Below are 21,552 nucleotides of genomic sequence, written 5' to 3'. Positions count from 1 at the left end.
ATAAATGTGACTCCTTAATTCGACTTCTTGAGGCGTCCTTGTGTGATTCGCGGGGTACAATACAACACCACATCGCCCCTTCCTCCAAATCCAGGCAAGTCTTCTCAGCTCTTGGCCTTCACCCTGTCAGTTACCTATACAGACAAGGGTGGGCAAAAATAGGTTTCCAGTTGTGAGTACTCGAAACAGTTTATTCTTGTATTATTATTTATTAATTATCGTGTTTTTTATTTGTATTACAACTGTAAACCTACTTTTGCCCACCCCTGTATAAATGACTAGCAAGTGCCAAAACTTTTTTGGACACCATATACTTCCGCTGTTGGACTTCACCCCCATTTCCAGTCTCTCTATAGACAAGTCCAATGTTCTTATCTAAGATGAAGCAATGCAATGATGTACAAACCAAAAAGGTTGTCAAATTGGCCATTTCTTGATCTATCTATTGCAACTATCCTAGAATTGGCCTGTCTCCCCAAGAGGGAATCCATGAGACTAATTTCTTTTGAATATATATTATGTGACAGGAACATGCTAGACTTGCCCAAACAAAACCAAATTTTTGCCTTTGAGAAACTCAGAGGGTGGTGAGAGAGGCTGCCATTTCATTCATTAAAACAGTATTTACTGAGCGACTACCGTGTCCAGACCTTGTTCCAGGTACTGAGGGTACACCTGCGAACAAAACAGACAAAAGCCCCAAGCTTCAGGGAGTTTCCATTCTTGTAGAGGGAGATAGAAAATAAACAAGTAAATAATGAAGATATGGTATGAGAGCTATCGATAAGTGTAATGGAGAAATGTAATGAAGATAGCACGTGCAGTGAGGACTGAATAAACACCGGAAGGAGGGGAGGAACCTGGCCCAGGGATATCAGGGCTGCAGGCTTTGACTTCCATTCTGAGGGAGCTGGGAAGCCAGTAGAAAACATAATCGGAATCCAATGAGAAAGCTATTGCAAGTGAGGGGTAGAGCTTCGGTCTTTACTTGGAGTGAGTTGGGAAGCTTTTGGGGTAAAACTGTTCTGAAGGAGGTATGGAGAGAGCGCTGAGAGAGCACAGAGGAAGGCTACCTGGTTCTGCTTCAGGCATCTGGAAGGCTTCACTGAGGGAAGACATTTGCTTGGCCTGAGGGGGCGCATTGGGAACGTTCACCAGGTGAAAGAGATGGGGGCTGAGAGCAGGAAGAAAGTGCCAGTCAAAAGGAATAGACCATAGAAAGCCTTACCTGGTATAAGGGAAGCCAGTCTTCTCTAGTAGTTTAAAGTGTTTAAAAGTAAATTAACAAGTGAGTGTACATGCTGCATATTTTTAAGTTGAAATAATAACTTATTTATTTTAAAATGTTTTTTTCAATTTTTAAGTCTTTATTGTTTAAAGTATTACATATAGTATTACATGTCTCCTTTTTCCCCCACTGATCTCTCCCCAGCCACCCCCACCCCCCAGCACATGCCCTCACCCGCCTAGTGTCTGTGTCCATTGGTTATGCTTATATGCATGCATACAAGTCCTTTGGTTGATTCCCCCCCCCCCACCTTCCCTCTGAAATTTGACAGTCTGTTCCATGCTTCTCTCTGTCTCTGGACCTATTTTTGTTCATCAGTTTATGTTGCTCATTATATTCCAAAAATGAGTGAGATCATAAAATCAGAAACACCAATCAGAAAGGACATATGCACCCCTATGTTCATAGCAGCACAATTTACAATAGCTAAGATTTGGAAACAGCCTAAGTGCCCAACAGCAGATGAGTGGATTAAAAAACTGTGGTACATCTACACAATGGAATACTATGCTGCTATAAAAAAGAAAGAACCCTTACAATTTGCAACAGCATGGATGGACATGGAGAGCATTATGCTAAGCAAAATAAGCCAGTTGGAGAAAGATAAATCACAGGTAGCATATTTTCTTCTTTTTCAATTTGATTTTCAACATATTCTTCTACTTGTCCTTAACAATTGGCATCTGATTTTTTTGAAATTGGACAGAAAGTTTAGTGAGAGATCATTGACATAGCTATAATATCGGTTATGGTATCCTTTTATGGTAGTGAGCTATATGTGGATAGTGAGCTATATGTATGTCTGCATTTGTGAAACTCTTATAAACACGAAAGAATGTTTACTTATTGGTTGAGTTCATTGCCATTGAACTGGATGAAAATGAAACCAAGATGGAGCCCAGAGGGCCATGAGAGACGGCCTCTAAATTCTAAAAATGTGAAGTGAAGCCATTCCCATATCTGCAGTTAGTGGCACTGAAGAAAAGAGTGCGTCACGTTTCAACAATCTACCTTGAATCTACATATGTAACATTTTTAGAATTCCTGACACAAGTTTTCAGAAGATGTTACTCAATTTTTGTTTTGAAGTACTTTCAATGTTGCTATGCTCATGTTTTATGCTGGTGATCTCTCATGCTCACTGCAAATGCTTCCAGGCCTCTACTGCAAAGATTCCAAAGGGGCTTCTGGAACTAATGGTATGAAGAAACAAAAACATAGATGGGAGGAAAAGTTAGTTCATATTTGTACAACTAACCTACAATTTATGCTGAAGTTGTTTAACAATTAATCATTAGCAGGTAATACATTTATAGGTATAACAATTAGTTTACTTTCAGCTTCACAAGAAAGATGTAAATACTATTTATTATTGTTAAGAGATAACTTTTAAAAAGGGGTAAAATTAGGACTCATGTAGATATCAAAATGAACATGTGTTAAAGACTTTATTTCACTTATAAGCAACGAACCAGAAAGATGTCATAAGAGAGTCAAAGAAGAAATAAAAACAGCACACATTTCTATGGAATAAAGGATGTTGAAATAAATGTGCAAATGGTGGCAAAAGTAACCGCTGCAGGGAGAGAGGGAAGTCAGTTGAAACTCCACCAGGTAGGACAAATTTTGCATTATTTGCCTTTGCTTTCAATCACCTACAATTTACAGACTTATGAAATAGCCTAGATAGAATCAGAACCAGATAATCCAGAGTATCATCTGGAGCAAGCATGTCAAACTCAAAATCTAATGCGGGCCAAATGAACAAGGTTGAAGTTTCTGTGGGCTGAAAAAAATCAAAAGCTTCAATTTTCATAGAAACGTAGGTTTATTTCGATAGAGACATGCTGAATTCAGAGGGCTGAAATAAATGAGTCATCGTTAACATAAAATAATAGAACATTTTAATAAAAATTAATATTTTTTTCTTGAACATTAACTTAGCAGACACTGAATAACTGCACAAATTAATAAGCATAATGCAAATAAACCTATTTTTCTTGTTCTCGAAAGAAAAATATTTCCTGTTGCACACACCAAACAAGTCAGTCCAAGACTAATGACGTGGAAATCGGCTACTAAAATATTCGCTGCTAGTGTTAGTGGAGAGAAATGGTGCACCTGTGCTCAAGGGGCGTAGGGAAATGAATGCAACATTATTATAGTAATCAGTCATTAGCGGACATTGTAGTTTGTTATTAATAATTATGTATAACATGATATTGTAAAAATTAAGTTACAAAATTTTTATTAAAACGTTTCTATATACTGTTATATTGGCTGGACTGCAGAAAAATTCATTGTGGGCCACATGTGGCCTGCAGGCAGAGAGATTGACATGCTTGATTTAGAGTTTACTTAATTCATACTTTCTCAGTGAAGCACAAATTTTATCTTATATCACTAGAAACCTTATTTTAAAAATTTTAAAGTCATGTTATCCTGGAAATTTGAAAGCATACATAGAGAACAGTAATGAAAACTGATGTGCAGCTTGCCTCAGCAATCAATGGTATTTTGCCAGCCTTGTTTTATCCGCCTATCCCACTTCTTTAATAAGCTGAAATATTTTAAAGAACACCTATAATTCATTTTCCTGATAAATATTTTAATGTACATTTTTCTGTTTTTAACATTACCACAATACCATTTTTTACACCTAAAAATATTAGCAATATTTCCCAATATCCTCCAATACTCAGTCTATATTAAAATTCCCAATTGTCTAAAAAATATTTGTTATTCAAAGTAAGATTTACATGAATCCATACATTGTATTTGGGTGGTAAGCCTAAGCGTAAGCCCCACCCCCCCTTTTAAAAAAAATGCCATTAATTTGTTGGAGGAACCAGTTCAATTTGCCTTAAGATTTACGACGTTCTAGATTTACTTATTACTTTTTTGTAGTATCATTACATCTTTCTTCTTTTCCTGCATTTTAATAAATGATTGTTAGATCTAGAGGTTTGGTTAGCATTAGGTTCAATCTTTGGCAAGAATATTTTACAAGGAAACTCTTCTTTGTATCACATGAGGACATACATAATATCTGTGTTCTCCCAGTTTCATATGTTAATATCAATTGGTTTACGCAGCGGTTCTCAACCTGTGACTCTCGACCCCTTTGTGGGTCGAACGACCCTTTCACAGGGGTCGCCTAAGACCATCGGAAAAACACATATTTTCGATGGTCTTGGGAACTGAGACACCACTCCTCTATCTGTCTCCAGGCGGGTCGGCCCACATGCAAATACGCCCACATACAAGTACCCGGCGTATTAAAGGGTCATGGCATTAGGAAGGTTGAGAACCACTGGTTTAGATGCTGCCGACCTAATCTAGCCACTTAAAAGTTTCCCATTTCCCTACTATCCAATGGTTTTAGCATTTCCTTATGACAATCTTTGCGTAGACCCATGACTTTATTAGGGTTTGTAAACTGTTCATCTTCTAACTTATCATTTTCTCCTCATTTATTTAGAACAAGTTTTTTGTGAATAGAAACTTTCCCTTATGAACTATTTTGTTAACTTGAAATTCAATTTTTATAGAAAAGGTAATATAAATGCTTGATTGTTTTAATTAACTGGATGAGAGTTATCTATGTATTTATTTATTTTTAAAAAAAAATATTTTATTGATTTTTTACAGAGAGGAAGGGAGAGGGATAGAGAGTTAGAAACATCGATGAGAGAGAAACATCGATCAGCTGCCTCCTGCACACCTCCCACTGGGGATGTTCCCGCAACCAAGGTACATGCCCTTGACCAGAATCGAACCTGGAACCCTTCAGTCCGCAGGCCGACGCTCTATCCACTGAGCCAAACTGAGCCACTCCAGCTGGGTGACAGTATTTATTAAAGCTGAAAATATTCATGCCTATCACCAGCAGTCTCTCTCCTCCATATATGAACATATGTTCATATGTGTGACACATGTATAACAAATATGTGTATAACACATATGTTCAACCAAAAGGTACCATATGTTCAATAAAAGACATAAAAAAAAATAGGAGCTCTATTTGTTAGATCCAAAATTGGAAACAATTAAACTGTCCATCAACAGTAGAAGGGATAAATTAATTGTGGTATATTCATACAGTCAAATAAAATGTCTGCAATGAGAATGAACAAACTAAAAATGCACACGACAACATGCATGCATCTCACAAACGTAAGGCGGAGTTAAAGAAGACAGGCACAAAGGAGTTTGTACTGTGCTGCCCCCTCGATAACAAGCTTAAAACATGGCAGAACGATTGTGTGTTAGAAATCTGGAGAGTGGGTACCCGTGCGGGTGAGTAGTGATTAGAAGAGACAAAGGGACTCCCATTCTTGCTTGTTTCTACTAGATTGTCCTGTTTTCTCGGTGTTTTTAGTGGAGAGAACTAGGAAATGTTTTTTAAAGCAGAAAATATGTCATGACTTCATACTGGTTTTTCCCAATCAAATTTAGGATTGCCTTGCTACTACCATTCTTTGTTGATGTTATACTTGTATCTCTGCTTTCTTACACTGAAAAATCTTACCATCTATTTATATGAACATAATTATTTATTTGTTTTAAACATAATTTTTATGTAAAAATTTTAAATTGGCAGCATCAATCATTTTACTAAAACTTAAAATCAGGTTATTGAATGATGTTAAAGATTTCTTTGTGGTACTTTTTGACCGTAAGATCTGTCTGTGGGCAAATAAAACTTTCCTGCTCAGTGTTCCTATAAAATGTCCTCGACCCACAGAAACATCTTCACATACCGTGAGATTCGATATGAAGCCCTGTGTCTAGTTAATTGCCCTGGCCTGAAAGTCTAGAAAAACTCCTCTTACCTCTTGGAGAAAGTCAAATGACTACATCTCGGTTCCTAAGTCCCCATGGTGCCAGCAAGACTGGAACTTCTTCTTAGGAATTTACATTTCAAGGAGGAGATGCCTGGGAACTAGGAGACATCTAAGTATGAAATATGTAACTTTTCCATGAGGACACATAACTGCCCTTCCCAGAAGGAAGAAGTTCTAAGTTCTCAGTGGGTCTCCAAACAGTAAAAGCTGAGAGGTGGCGAGACCAGTGGTTCTATTTGGCTCCTGGGGAGCTTTTATTTACATACCAAAGTATGGAGGTAGGTAAGAAGGACAGCTGCCTTTCCCCACTTTATATGCAGAGAAAAATTATTTTTCCCCAACACTCTCCAATGGGGGTGTTTGGCCACCCATGCAGGAACATTTCCCTTTAGCTCACATGCGTAACCCTGGACTAGGGATAGCGTAAAGGACACTAACCCACTTATTATCTACTGTGAAGTATTCACTAAGAACTTTCTCTCTCACCCAAAACACCTTGTGTAAAACTATTGTCATCAAAGGTCACTTATAGTCAAAGTCTGTGCCCATCTCAAGAGGTACATCCACATTGTCTTTCCAGTGGCCTGATGGCCAGTTCTCCAGCACAGTTCTTTCCAAATCCCCGTCACCACTGCCCATAAATCAGAGTAGATGCACATTTCATCCTCCCACACGAGGTGGACAACCAGATGTGCCATCTGACGTTGGGCCCTCTGGGAAGATTTCCTTCACCATTGTCTCTATAAAGTAGGCCAGAGTAGGATCAGCCCACTCGAACTAAGCCATGCTTTCCCTTCTCTGTTAACTGGTTAGAGGGAGTCTCCATAAGATCATAGATGTGAGTTCTAGGGGAGGTGGCAAAGCAGTAGGGGCAGGTACTGTGGGGCATGGGGCTATAGGCTTATGAAATCTACCTGTGCTTTCTGACCTGCAAGGGCCCAGCTTCGAATACACTCTTCTCACCTAATGACAGCACGCTGCCGCACACATCCGATTTTATAATTCAGTAGATCAGATAACCGCTGACGATGGGCAATTCAGGTTACATAGTTACTTGGTATTCTGTGGTCAACCTCTGAGTATCTGCCTGGACCCAGTAGCCAACCAGGAGCAGCTTTTTGAATCAAGAAGTGTCGTGAGCAGAACAAGGCATGGCCTTACAAAAAATCCTAGAGGTCTGAACGGTGATTCTCCAAATGGGGCGTGGCTGTCTGCCATCGACATTTCCAGTCCCTACGGAGGCATAAGGCCCAAATGTCAGGGCAGTTGGCAATGTAGCCTCGACCTGCTGCTAAGGCTTTCCTTCCTTCAAGCCCCCCACACCGCAGCCTGACAGCAGGGCGGTAAATGCGTTGGAGTGGCATGCTCAAATGGGGTAATATGTAGCCTCCAAAATGCAAAGGGGCCAATCGAACTGTGGGCCTCTTTCTCTGCAGTGGGAAAGAGCAGGTACAGCAACTTGTCTCTCACCCACAAGGGAAATGTCTCAAGGTGCCCCGGGCTAGAAATGGCAGCCACGTGGCAGGCAGCACCTGAAGTAATGTGGGCTTTATCTCCTCTCATCTGAAGTGCAGGGCTCTTACGAAAGCATTTGTTGGCTATGGTCTCTCACCAGGCCCAAAGAACCCATAATAAGGTAACAGACCAGCATGCGGAATATTTTCCATTTTCACCTCAGATGTACCCTCCACTCTTCTCTCTGTGTGCCATGAGGCTGATTGATTTCCTCAACATGTTCCTTGCCCTTTGGCTCCCAGTTGTGTTTGGTCTATGGGATGCAGTGGCCAGAGACAGGGAGAGTTTCAGATCAGTTTTTCCCTCCTGGCTCCCTCGCCACAGGGTTGCACCAGATTAGCCACCCCCCTCTTTTAAAGACGACAGTGCCTATCAGGCAGCCCCCTCTTACAGCTGCGGCTGTTCTCTCTGGGTTCCCGTAACTACCCACGCGTTGTCCATTCAGGTCTGTGTTCGTTTTCTGGGGCAGCTGTAACAAAGTACCACAACCAAGTGGATTAAACAACAGAAATGTATTCTCACAGTTTTGGAAGTGGAAGTCCAAAATCAAAGTATAGGAAGGACTCGTTCCTTTTTTGGATACACCATGCGGGTCCTAGCCTCGGGTCTCTGCCAGCAATCCTTGGCATTCCTTAGAGTGCATCACTCCAATCTCTGCCTCCATCATCACATGGAGTTTTCTCTATGTATCTGTGTTTGTGCTTCCATTTTTTTCCCCTTCGTATAAGGACCCAAGGCATATTGGTTTAAGCTCACCCTAATCCAATATGACCTCGTCTTAATTTGATTACACCCACAGAACCCCTATTTCAAAATAAGGTCACATTTTGAGGTTCTGGGAAGGATACCATTCAACCCAGTAAAGGATCTAGGGATGGTAATGATCTTGTGTTTTCCATCCCTTCGCTGTAGTAAATAGTCCTTTCATTAAACGATCCTGAATTACCTAATTGGAGTATTTAAACAGGGTCAGGACACTGTCTGGCCAACCACTGTGGCATATAAGGCGGTCATGGTGTCTGGGCTGCATCGTATCAGAAAGCAGGAGTTTGCACAGCCCTGAGGTCAGATTGTGATTTCTGCCGCATGAAGGCAAACTGCTTCGGATGATCGTTACTGGGACACCTGGGAGAGCCTGATTTAGGTCAATACCACAAGGTTTATTTCCTCCCGTAAGAAACCACATCTAACATCTTAGCTGTAATTGACATCACCGCCTGATTAAATTTATAATAATTCAGTCATAGTCTATGACTCATCTGGCTTTCACTAACCAAAGAGGCAAATGAAATCCATCCCAATATCTGCCATTGCCTAGAAATGTGGCACTGCTTTTGGTTTCCTATCTAGAGATAGTAGGAGAATGGCTGGGGGGCGGGGGTGGGGGGGCAGTTTTGAGGGCCTCTATTTGTTTTTTGTTTTTTTTTTCTACTAAAATACCATTTACTTAGTGGGTCAGGAAACCAATATGGCTTTTCTGCCAGAGAGCAAATATGTTTATTCCTACAATCTATTTGGTGAGTGAGGAAATGACCGTAGAGTCGGTCTTCTTTCCCAGCAGATCCATTGTGAAATAAACCAAGATCAAGATCCTACCTGTCACTTGATCTCCATAAGCCCCATTCTGACCGGAGACTATGATGGTATTTGGGGGTTCTGGGGATGAGCTTCATAGTGTTCTCCTTTCCCTATTGCTCTGATAACAGCCATGTTATTAGCAATGGATGCAGGTCTTTCTGGGCTTGATTTGGGGAAAAGCTTCATATTATACATCAGTTGCAGAACATAAAATGTCCTCCAAAGGACCTAGCTTCCCCCCTTAATTAAGGAGCCCCAATCTTTGAACTGGGTCCTTATTTAGATGTGTAAGCTGGGTTCTGACCCAGTTTTGAACCGTGCATGCCATTCGCTAGGGTGCCTTACGAGTCACATGGACTACTAAAAGTAACATTTCCTCCCCTTGTTAGGAACATGGCTGTCGATCCTTCATTTGGAAATTACATGTGTTAAAGCCTACATAAAAGTTTATTCATTTAAACAAAGATTTAGGTACGCCTATTATGTACCAGGGAATACTCTAAGCTATTTCTTTTATGTCATTTAATTTTGAACCCAATCCTGCAAGGCAGATTCTATAACTCCCATGTTCTAATTGAGTAAGCTGAGGCACAGAGAAGTTAAGTAGCTTGCCTAAAATCACGAAGCTAAGATTAATCAGTCCAGTTAAGATTGTTTGTGATCAAAAGTCCATAGCCTTAATTACCACATTATGTTGCCTCAAATGTGCAATTATTTTTAGGAATTATTTTAATGTAGAATTGACATACATTGAATCAATGTAGCCATCACTATGAGCAAAAATAAAACCATTGAGTAAATATTAGTATTACTAATACCTACCATTTTTCTGGATAGTGTGCTAGATATTTTATATTCATTATCTCTGATTTCACAGTGCTGCAATGTGGATCACATTTCCCCTAATGAGGAAACTGGGTCTCTTGAGGTTATTACAATGAAATCTAATGCCATTCAGCCTTTGAGTTCTGGGCAAGATAAATAAACCCAGTTGTTGGCATTGAGTGTTGTGTCTGCCTACCTAAGCAGTTGTCATATTAGGAACATTTTGTTCAGACCACTCCCTCTGGGACATGGTACTTGATCCTGATTACATGTAAAATCCAACAATAAGAATGAATCTGAGCATGGCCAGTGTGGCTCATTGGTTGACCTCCAGGAAGGAGGTCATGGTTCCATTCCCTGTCAGGGCACATGCTGAGGTTTCAGGCCCGATCCCCAGTAGATCCCCAGTAGGGGAGCGTGTAGGAGGCAGCCAGCCAGTCAATGATTCTCATCATTGATGTTCCTATCTCTCTTCCTCTCCCTTCCTCTTTGAAATCAAATTATATATATAAATTTATTTATTTTTTTAAAAGAAAACAAAAAATGAATCTGAGAATACCTCTATTTACTCAAGTGCCCAACTTTGGCTCATCTGGACTCACAGAATCAAATCACAGACTGGTTGTCATACTTGATGATAACAGAGGATACAGTCTTTCCTGCGGTAAAGCCAAATGTCAGAAAGCCAGAGTTGGAATCGGATTCTGATTCTCACCAGATGTGTGATTCTAAGATAAAATGCCTCGCTGTGGAGGCTCAGCTTCCTCCTCTCTGAATGGGGCTCCTTCCATTACCACCTTGGGGTGCTGAGAGGGTCAAATCAAATGAGTAAAAGTGTGTTGTAATAAATACAAACTTAGGATAACAAATAAACATTCTTCTGTTTACTCAAGATCTATTTGTTGTCAGATAGATTCATAAAATACATTTGGCTTCAACAGGCCAAATGCTCACTGGCATGCTTTTTTTGTGTGACTCTGGCATTGAGCTCTAACTTACCCGTCCACCAATTTAAATCACCTAATTCTGTGTCTGCTCATTTGCTACCCATGTTCCCAGGTGAATTTATTGCAGGATCACATGTAGTATATTCTGATTGTATCTTGGTCTAACCTTAAATAGTGATACCTAACTCTATCCCAAGTCCCCTAACCTTGTTTAATTGCTTCTGAGATACCTTTTTCCACATTTTACATCTCTGAACTTGCACTGTACTAAATGGCTTCTTATCATTGCTATCGGTCAGGCCACAGTGATGACATACTGGATGTTGCTTGTGCACATCAAAAAGGCAGGTATGAGGCCTGGGAGAGAGCATGTTATTGAAAGGTATATTACAAAAGGCTTGCCCAGCTGGTGTGTCTCAATGGTGAGCATCGACCTAAGAGCCAGGAGGCCATGGTTCAATTCCCAATCAGGGCATATGCCTGGGTTGTGGGCTCGATCCCCATTGTAAGGCAGGCAGGAGGCAGCCGATCAATGATTCTCTCTCATCACTGATGTTTCTATCTCTCTCTCCCTCTCCCTTCCTCTCTGAAATCAATTAAAAAAAAAATTAAATAAAAAAGGCTTTATCTAAGTCTAAAAGAGCTCTTTTTATAAATATAAAATAAAATATTCAGTTTATAAGAAAGCAGTATATAGTAATATTTTTCTAAGTGATACATAAACTTATGGTGTCATTTACAAAAAGAAAAGAAAAAAGCAACTTAGGTTGGATAAAATAATGTTATCAGCTTTGTCCATGCTTTTGATTCTGTTCACTTCTTCTTTTTTTTTTATAAATACATATTGAGCACCAACAGAGTTCTAGGATTTTTTAAAAATATATTTTATTGATTTTTTACAGAGAGGAGGGGAGAGGGATAGAGAGTTAGAAACATCGATGAGAGAGAAACATCGATCAGCTGCCTCCTGCACACTCCCTACTGGGGATGTGCCCGCAACCAAGGTACATGCCCTTGCCTGGAATCGAACCTGGGACCCTTCAGTCCGAGGGCCGACACTCTATCCACTGAGCCAAACCGGTTAGGGCTCTGTTCACTTCTTAAATTATGACACTAGCTCCTGCTTACCAGTATTTATTCCTGTTTTGACCTTTTATGTAAGAGGTACAACATCAAGTCCTGAGAGTTTGAACCAACTAAATCTTTCATTTTAGTGGTTCTGTATTTTGCTGCTCAGTTTTAGGCATCAACTAATTTTTATAAGCCCTGATGATTTCTAACCCAGACAGGAGTTTTTGTCCATCTTTTCTTCTTCACAAATTATAAACAAGACAGCATTTCCCAAACTTGACCAAACATGAGAATAATTTACCTAAAAAGGGGGCTTTCTTAAGGACAGAGATTTCTGGTCCCATTCTGACACATTATCCAGAGTCTCCAGGGAGGAAGTCTAGAAATATGGATTTGTAACAGACACTATAGAACCACTAATTGAAGTAAGTCTGTTTTACTTCCCTCATGTTCAGATGTTGTAAATATAAAATAAATTGGCATGATATCTGTCCTCCATCTTGATGAGCTGTCATTTTGATCAAGGAGATACCATGGAGCTGTCTGAACTATTCAAAAGAGATTTGCTCAATAGTCTTGTCTTTTAAAAATTAAATTTAGCTTTTCTAAGTTCCTCTTAGCTTAACTCTAGCAATGCACATCCTCAGTGGGTAGTTTTTACCTCTGTTCTGTTAAAATGTCCTCACATTAAGGAAGAAGTGATTATAACAATAGGCTATGTCCATATCTGTTATCATATCTGGTGCCTGAACTTTGCTCATATAGACACATAGACTTGTTTTGTAAGGCTTTAGTTGGAGGTTTTTTGGCTGTTGAGGTTATTCTAGACCTCATTTCTTCAAAGAGACCTACAAGAAAGTATTTGCAAACTACTGTGGGTTGAAGGAGCCATCAAATCGCTTAGGAACGCCGGCTCAAAACCTTGGCCCACCTGGCTCCATTTCTTAGTAAAGTCACCAATTTCAGGTGAAAATTATAATTATGACAAATAATATAGATTATAAAAGAATGGCTAACACTGAGATCCTAACTTGAACCAATCTTCTTGAGAAATCATTCACCTCAAAACAATACCATTGGAGTGCAGAACAGATGATTGCCATGTAGCTTGGTGCCCATTGAAAGGTGAACTGAGGAATGAGATATATAAATTACAAGTACATACACACTTGAAGCCCACAGTGAATGGTAAACATGTTTATGTTGGATTGTGGAGTCTAGAGATACAGATATAGATGTAGGCTTTAACTAAATGTTTCAGAGGCTTTGGTTGTCATGTGGTTTAGAGTCAAAGATTGAGAAGGTGTATTAATCATGCCCTGGAGGCCTGCCTGGAGAGCAAGTTCCAGGAGAAATATTTAAAAGTACACTTTGCTTAGGTAATAGAAAAATATAGCTAGTGAAGCACAAAGCAGTGATAGACTAAACAATGATAGTAGTCACAAAATGTCCATTTCTGCTTTTTACTTTAAAGATAACATCACTGGTGCACAATTATGAGACATTCTACAGAATCTTGGTTCTTCAACCCAGCACCCCTTATTCTCCATTTATTGATAAAGTCACCAATTTCAGGTACTAATTATAATTATGAGAAATAACATCCTATCTAATAAGAGGGAATATGCCAATTGACCCTCACACCATTGCAAAGATGGCGGCACAAACAGCCAATAAGGAGGGAATATGCTAATTGACTGCCCCGCCCTCAAAGATAGCAGTGCCCACAGCCAATAAGGAGGGAATATGCTAATTGACTGTCTACCCTCAAAGATGGCGGTGCCCACAGCCACAAGATGGCAGCACCCAGTCCCCTCAGTCCTTCCGGGGTGGCAGGCCTGGGGGCCGGCCCAGCCGCTCTGTGCACCTGCCTCCAGAGTCCCTCAGTCCCCTCAGCACTCCAGTCGCCCAGGGCCGCCCGAGGCTCAGGTAAACAGGGCCGGCCGAGGCTTGCACTGCTGGCAGTGGCAGCAGCAGAGATGGGATGGGGTGTCGCCTTCCCCTGATCTCCGGGTCACCTCCTGCCCCTGAGGGCTCCCAGACTGTGAGAGGGGACAGGCCAGGCTGAGGGACCCCTCCTCAGCCTCTAGTAGATTATAAAAGGGTGACTAACACTGAGATCCTAACTTCAACCCATCTTCTCTAGAAATTGTTTTATAGGAGGAAAGGCAATATTGTGCTGCAGATAGTATCTAACATCAGATTAAGAATAGGAAAAATACCAATTGTCCTTGTTTTATAGGAAAACATTAATATGTAATCCCCCTATTATATAAAAATCATTTATATAGATTTATCTTACTCTGGGAATAAGAATAAATGTCTACATGTAAAATTGTTCAAATGGATGAGGCAATCAGGCATGTGCCATCTGTTTATTCAAAGGTGGCCTTTAGTACACTACCCAGTGTTGTAAATATCCAAAGACCAACTCTGGCATGTGTTTACTTAGTCTTGCCCTTTGAGTTAGTTCTGAAAATCATAATGCAAATTAATCAAGTTCAAATACTACTTCAAAATAGTATTTGCCAAAGTTTATACTATTTAAAATTGGAATTTTCATAAGTTAATGTTCCCAAAGTACATTTCTATAAAACCTGATGTTCATGTATCTTTAAGAAACTTGCATAATCCACAGTCAAAGAAATCAAACAATGAAATACCGTTTTCATTATACCAGTTTGAAATTAGGTAAAAAGCAAGATCTAAATGATTGCTGATAAAGGCATTAGAAAATCAATACTGTCACACACGGCTGGTGGGAGTGTAAATTGGCATAACCTTCCCAAATGGTTTGGCAATCCACTTTCAAATGCACTGAAAAAAAAAAGTGCATGTCATTAGATCCAGAGATTTATCCCGAGGAAATAACTGGTTAAGAATACAAGGAACATGTGAAAAATTAAATAAAATTTTAAAATAAACAAATAAATATTTTTTAAAAAAGAATACAAGGAGCTACGTACAAGAATTCATTGCTGCAGGGTGAACTCAAAGGTTTCATGGTAAATGCTTAAAAGTTAAGGCCTCAGGTCTCTGCTGTGGTATCCCCCTAATTGAGTAGAATAGGTGGGAAAGGAGGCATCCTCCTGGCTCCAGCTGCAGGAGAGATGGCCATGGTAGGACCTGGGCCATGGAGACTGTCTGGGATGCAACACCTCTGTGGGAACGGATGCTCAGGAAGAGCAGTGGAAGCTGCAGAGGCTGTCTGGTCTGAACCAATAGAGATGCAGTGAGGGCAGCCTCCTCTTTTCTGTGAGTGTGGGTAATACCTGCCTTATGCTTAGCACAGTCCATAAAAACAAAAACAGAAGCTGAGAGGGCAGAGTTCAACTACAGGAAAATACATGTCTGTATCAGTGGTTTCTCAACCAGGAATGATTTTGTATCCCTGGGGGCATTTGGTAATGTCTGAAGATTTTTTAGGTTGTCACAATGGGGTGGGGGAGGGGGGAGTTAAAGGGCACCAGTAAGAGAGGAGGGTTGAATGATGAGATAAGGAAGGGCAGAAAAAGTCTCACTTGACTAGAATTGATGCAATGTCATATTTACATCATATGGTAACTCTAACTTTTGAAGAGCTACCAGGCTGTTTTCCATGGCGAGTGCAACAGTTTATAGTCTCACCAATAATGTATGGGGATTCTAATGTCTCTTCATCCTCACCAACACTTGTTATATGACTTTTAATGATAACTATCCTAATGGGTGTAAAATGGTGTCTCATAATTTTGATTTTCATTTCCCTGATGGTTAACTATGTTGAATATATTTTCATGTGCTTATTAGCTATTTGTATCCCTTCTTTGGGAAAATGTCTATGCAGATCCTTCGTCCATTTTTTAATTGAGTTATTTGTCTTTTTATTAGTGAGTTGTAAGTGTTCTCTATACATTCTACCTGTAAGTCCCTCACCAGATATATGATTTACAAATATTTTGTCCTGTTCTCTGGGTTGTCTCTTCACTTTCTTGATAGTGTCATTTGAAGCACAAAAGTTTGTTTTTTTTTAATGGATTTTGATGAAATTCAATTTACTTTTTTATTTTGGTACTTGTGCTTTTGGTGTCCTATTTAAGAAGGCTTCGCCTAACCCCAGGTCATGAAGATTTACTCCTACATTTTCTTCTAAAAGTTATACATATTTTTAGCTTTTCTATTTAGGTCTTTGGTGCATTTTGAATTAATTTTGTATATGGTGTGAGAAAGGGGTCAAATGTAGATATCCAGTTGCCTCAACACCATTTGTTGAAAAAATTATTCTTTCTCCCATTGAACTATCTTGGCCCCTTGTTGAAAATTCATTGACCATAAATTAAATGGTTTATTTCTGGACTCTCAATTCTATTCCATTGATCTCTGTGTCTAGTACCACACTGCCTTGACTATTGTAGCTCTGTAGTACATTTTAAAATTTGGAAGCATGAGTCCTCCAACTTTGTCCTTCTTTTTCCAGATTGTTTTGACTATTCTGGATCCCTTATACTTCCATATGAATTTTAAGATTGTTTTATAATTTCTACAAAAAACACTGTTAAGATTTTTATAAGGATTGTATTGGCTCTGTAGACCAATTTAGAGACTATTGCCCTCTTTACAATGCTAAGTCTTTAGATTCATAATTATAGGATGTTTCTCCATTTACTTAGGTCTTTAGTTCCTTTCAAAGATGTTTTGTGGTTTTTAAAATATCAGCTTTATTGAGTTATAATTAATAAAATTGTAAGATATTTAAAGTGTATGTTGTGATGATTTGGTACATGTATATGTTGTGAAAGGATTCCTCCCATCTAGTGAATTAACACATTCATCATTATTTATTATTGAAAAAGGGTATTTTGTTTATTTTCTCTTTTGTTTTTGTTTTATTAATATCTCCTCTAATCTTTATTATTTTCTTTTAATGCTCATTTTTGTATTGAGGTCTTGAACCTATGAATTATGGTTATTTCCCTAGATACCTAGCATTACTGGGTCAAAGAGTATGAATATTTTTATTTTTTAAACATTTAAAAAATTTTATTTATTGATTTTAGAGGAAGGGAGAGAGGAAGGGGAGGGAGGGAAAAAGGGAAGGAGGGAGGGAGGGAGGGAGAGATAATGTTCCACTTATTTTTGCACTGATTGGTTGACTCTTTTATGTTCCCTGACAGGTGATTGAACCCAAAACCTTGGCATATTGGAACGATGCTCTAACCAACTGAGCTACCTGGCCAGGGCAAGTCTGAACATTTGTGAATATCTTGATACATGTTACTAAACTTTATTGCAGAAAAACTGAACAAGTTAAACCATCAGAAGTAGCACATAATTTTCCAATGGATTACAATTTTTATATTACAATAAAATAGGTTAAAATTCCAAAATAGATGCAGCAATGAGTACTAGGTTAATAGGAATAGATAACTTAGCAAGAATCAGATATGGAACAATGTTAGTTTTCTATTGCCATTGTAACAAATTGCCACAAATTGGCATAAAACAACACAAATTATTCACTTACAGTTCTGGAGGCTAGACGTTCAAAATCAGTTTTACTGGGCTAAAGTCAAAGTGTTTATAGGGCTGCTTTATTCTGGAGGCTTCCTTGCATTTTTATCAGCTTCTAGCCTGTTCTTTGGCTTGTGACCTCTTCCTTAACGTCAAAGCACATCACTGTAACCTCAGCTTCCATGTACACATGGCCTTCTCCTCTGACTTTGACTCCTCCTGTGTCACTCTTACAGTGACTGTTGTAATTACATCAAGCCTGCCCAGATAACCCAGCACAGTCTCCCCATCTCAAAGTCTTTAGTTCAATCACACCTGCAAAGTCCCTTTTGCCATATTAGATAACATTCACAGATTCCAGAGATTCGTACATGGATGTTCAAAGGTCATTATTCAACCTGCCATCTCAAACTTTTATAGACCCTACATAAATTTATTCACAGGTAATTAACTCTGACATGTTTTTTAGTTGCTTAATCTACCTCAAGGCACAAGTACAATTAATGGAATTAAAGTTCACTTCTCCGTATTGACAACATTATCAGGAAAAAAGCTGAAGGGCATATATTAGAATGAGATAATTTTGTGATGTTGGAAGCCATGAGCCGGAGAGATGACTGGGGACAAATGTGTAGCAAAGGAGGAAACTTACTGAGCCTCATCGATAAAGGGTCGCTGAGTGAGAACAGAGATGATTTTTACACAGGCTGCTCTAAAAATGTCATACATAATAACATGACTGTAATCACCAGAATGCCATAGCATTTTATTACTGTAGCTGAATGTCTGAATGTTGAGAATTTCTGATCATTGGAAAATTACTAAACCAGATTTTTTAAAGTGCTATATGGTAAATCAGTGGTTCACAAAGTGTGGTCCAGACACCTCCAGTTATCTCTAAGGATCTCATGGTTGTCAGGGTTGGATATATGTCTGTTTCATGTTTACAATAGATCATTGCTTATATTATCACTTAGCATAAATCAATTAATCAGTTAATTTTCTATCAATTAATAGATGCCATCTTTTAAATAGTGCATTAAATCAGCACTAGAGTTGCAGTGAGGTAATCTGTTTTTGTTCATTGGTAGTGACACAATGCAGAGATTGATTGGGGGGAAAGAATTACACCTTGAACTTGAAAACAGGATCAAAAGTTTGAGAATTAACCCTAGCTGGTTTGGCTCAATGGATCAAGCGTCAGCCTGTGGACAGGTTCGATTCTGGTCAAGGGCACACCAGGGTTGCGGGCTCAATCCCCAGTGTGGGGCATGCAGGAGGCAGCCAATCAATGATTCTCTCTCATCATCAATGTTTCTATCTCTTTCTCCCTCTCCCTTCCTCTCTGAAATCAATAAAAATATATATTAAAAAAAGTTTGAGAATTAGTGGGTGTTAAAAAAAAAGTGCAATTAATTCATTCCACTGTAACACCACCTAGTGGAACTTGAGAAAAAATTTGTTTTTTTGTGTCTTGAAAACAAGAAAATGTGTAAAGTAAACCAGGATTCATTAAAAAGTAAGCTCAAGCCCTAGCCGGTTGGGCTAAGTGGATAGAGCATCAGCCTGCAGACTGAAGGGTCCTGGGTTCAATTCTGGTCAGGGCCACATGCCCAGGTTGCGGGCTCCATTCCTGGTGTGGGGCGTGCAGGAGGCAGCCGATTGATGATTCTCATCACCGATGTTTTTCTTTCTCTCTCTCTTCCTCTCTGAAATCAATAAAAATATATTTTAAGAAAAGTAAGCTCAATATAAATGTCATTTTCCAAAGTGATCAAGATGACTGATATGCTCCATTTAAAAGTAAGAAGCAACTTTACATTTGTAAAAACAAAATTTATTTTTTCCAGTTACAAATTAGACATACTCATTTTATGTATTTTACAAAATAATAAAAGGCATACTAGGATAGAAGTCATTCATAATTCTACCATTCAAGAATATATTTCATTTTAAACATTTTTTCTATGTTCATGTACATATATTTATACTTTATAGTGTAGTTTATCTTGCAGTCCTGTTTTTGCTTAACATTTCTTTGGTTATACCAAGCTATTACATATTTATATACACTGAGTGGCCAGATTATAATCACCTGACGTTTGTAGGCAAATTAGCTATAATTTCGTGCTGAAATTGCTAGAGGGCCAGACCATTATAAATAGGGAAGCAGGTTCTTTACCACGACAGTAGAAGTGATTTTTTTCTGAAGATATGGGTAAACAATGTGATTTAACAGCCTTTGAATGTGGGATATATATAGTATATAATTCTGGTCACCAATTCCAATGTGTGAAATTGCCCCCACCCCAGCTGGGTGTCCCTACAATTCAACTCAATTCTGACTTGAACTACGGGGACATAGGATCAGGTGCCACAGGTTATGGGCTCAGTCGAACAAGATTGTCCCCAGTTCAGATGCTAATTGCAAGTCCAAGAACAGTGAACAAAACTCAATATATATTTACTGTAAATCACAGTATCACAACCTATAACAATGCTTCATGAATGAATCCATTAAAACACATGTAAATTAAACATATACTTTGCAAAATTAGCAAGAGCAAAAACATTGAGCAGGGCAACCTCGAGTTTGAGTCTGAACAATTCCATGAACTAGTTATTCAACTTTATGCTAGTACTAAAATTTGAGTAATTTTTTATCAATAAATTGAGAATAAAGTTAACTTCATAAGGTTGATAGGAAGAAATGACACATAGTGCAAATAAAATGACTAGTACAGAGATGATTGATAAATAGTGATATGTAACTACAGAACCAGCTCAAAATGGTCCTATTCTGCTTAACAGGATATTGAGTTGCTTTTCAGTGACAACAAACCAAATCTGTAAGTCATGCAGCGAAAACATGCTCAGAGGAGAGAACTTTGACCTCCAGCTGCACCCAGAACCAAAGTCTGAACCCCTCATGGGACCAAAGGACTAGGACATAACCAGAACTGGAACAGCAAAATCCTTTCAGAAGCCAAAGTTTCCTTGTTTAGAAAGATCCAGTGTTGACATCCCTTTATCATAAACGGTACAGTTCCAATGTCCTCCAATTAAAACTATCCTCCAGGACTTCCGCATATTCTCCCCAATAACCCTTTAAAAACCCTCACCTAGGTCAGTGAACAAGATGGATTTGGGGCTCCATTAGATCTCTCATTTTCTCGATCAATAAACCTTTCCTTACTCCAAACCCTGATGTTATGAGTTTTTGCCTTACAAAGCATCAGGCTCAAAAACTTGGGTTTGGTAACAATTATAACTTTGTTGATGCAAACTAAGTAGATAAAAAAATCATTGAGTTATGCTGGAAATTCATTTGATGGTTATTAGAATTAACTTGGCTGTCACAGTTAAGCCTTAAAACTCCTCTATTACAAATAACATGAGTAGAATGTTTAAAATTTAAATTATATAAACCCAATAAATTGTTAAGTTTTATATTTTGTTTGAATCTGCCTGAAATTGAATTTTAAAAAGTCAAGTATATATAATTTTATGGTGCTGTAGAATGATGTGGCTTCAATTTTTACCTCTATGCAATTACTATTGTTAAATACAAAACCACAAGCCCCAAATGGTATCACTCATGCTGCAAGTCCATGATACCAAACCTAGATTTAATACCTGAACTAATTGCAGTTTCCAACTCTCCCAGAAATGTATTCTTAATCAACCAGTCTGGAATTTTCTGGTCAAGCCCCAGTAAAGTAACCTGTCACATGGGTCCTCTCCAGCCCCAAAGAGAGAAAGGGCAACCTGCATGATGAAAACCCTTCCCAATCTTTTCTTCTCAAAGAAAATGTTCTGGCCTCCCCCCAAATCCTCTTTTCTTTCACTAGTAGCTTCCTTGCCCCATCCTGCTTTCTATAAAAACCTTCCTGAGAAGACTCCCTGACTTCCCTTAAGGCAGCCGTTCTCAACCTGTGGGTCGAGACCCCTTTGGGGGTCGAATGACCCTTTCACAGGGGTCGCCTAAGAC

This window comes from Myotis yumanensis, unplaced genomic scaffold, assembly GCF_028538775.1.
Source record: "Myotis yumanensis isolate MYYU_CA2020_CCGP unplaced genomic scaffold, mMyoYum1.0.hap1 SCAF_15, whole genome shotgun sequence".
NCBI classification, from domain to species: domain Eukaryota; kingdom Metazoa; phylum Chordata; class Mammalia; order Chiroptera; family Vespertilionidae; genus Myotis; species Myotis yumanensis.
Note: the sequence above shows the minus strand (reverse complement) of the source record.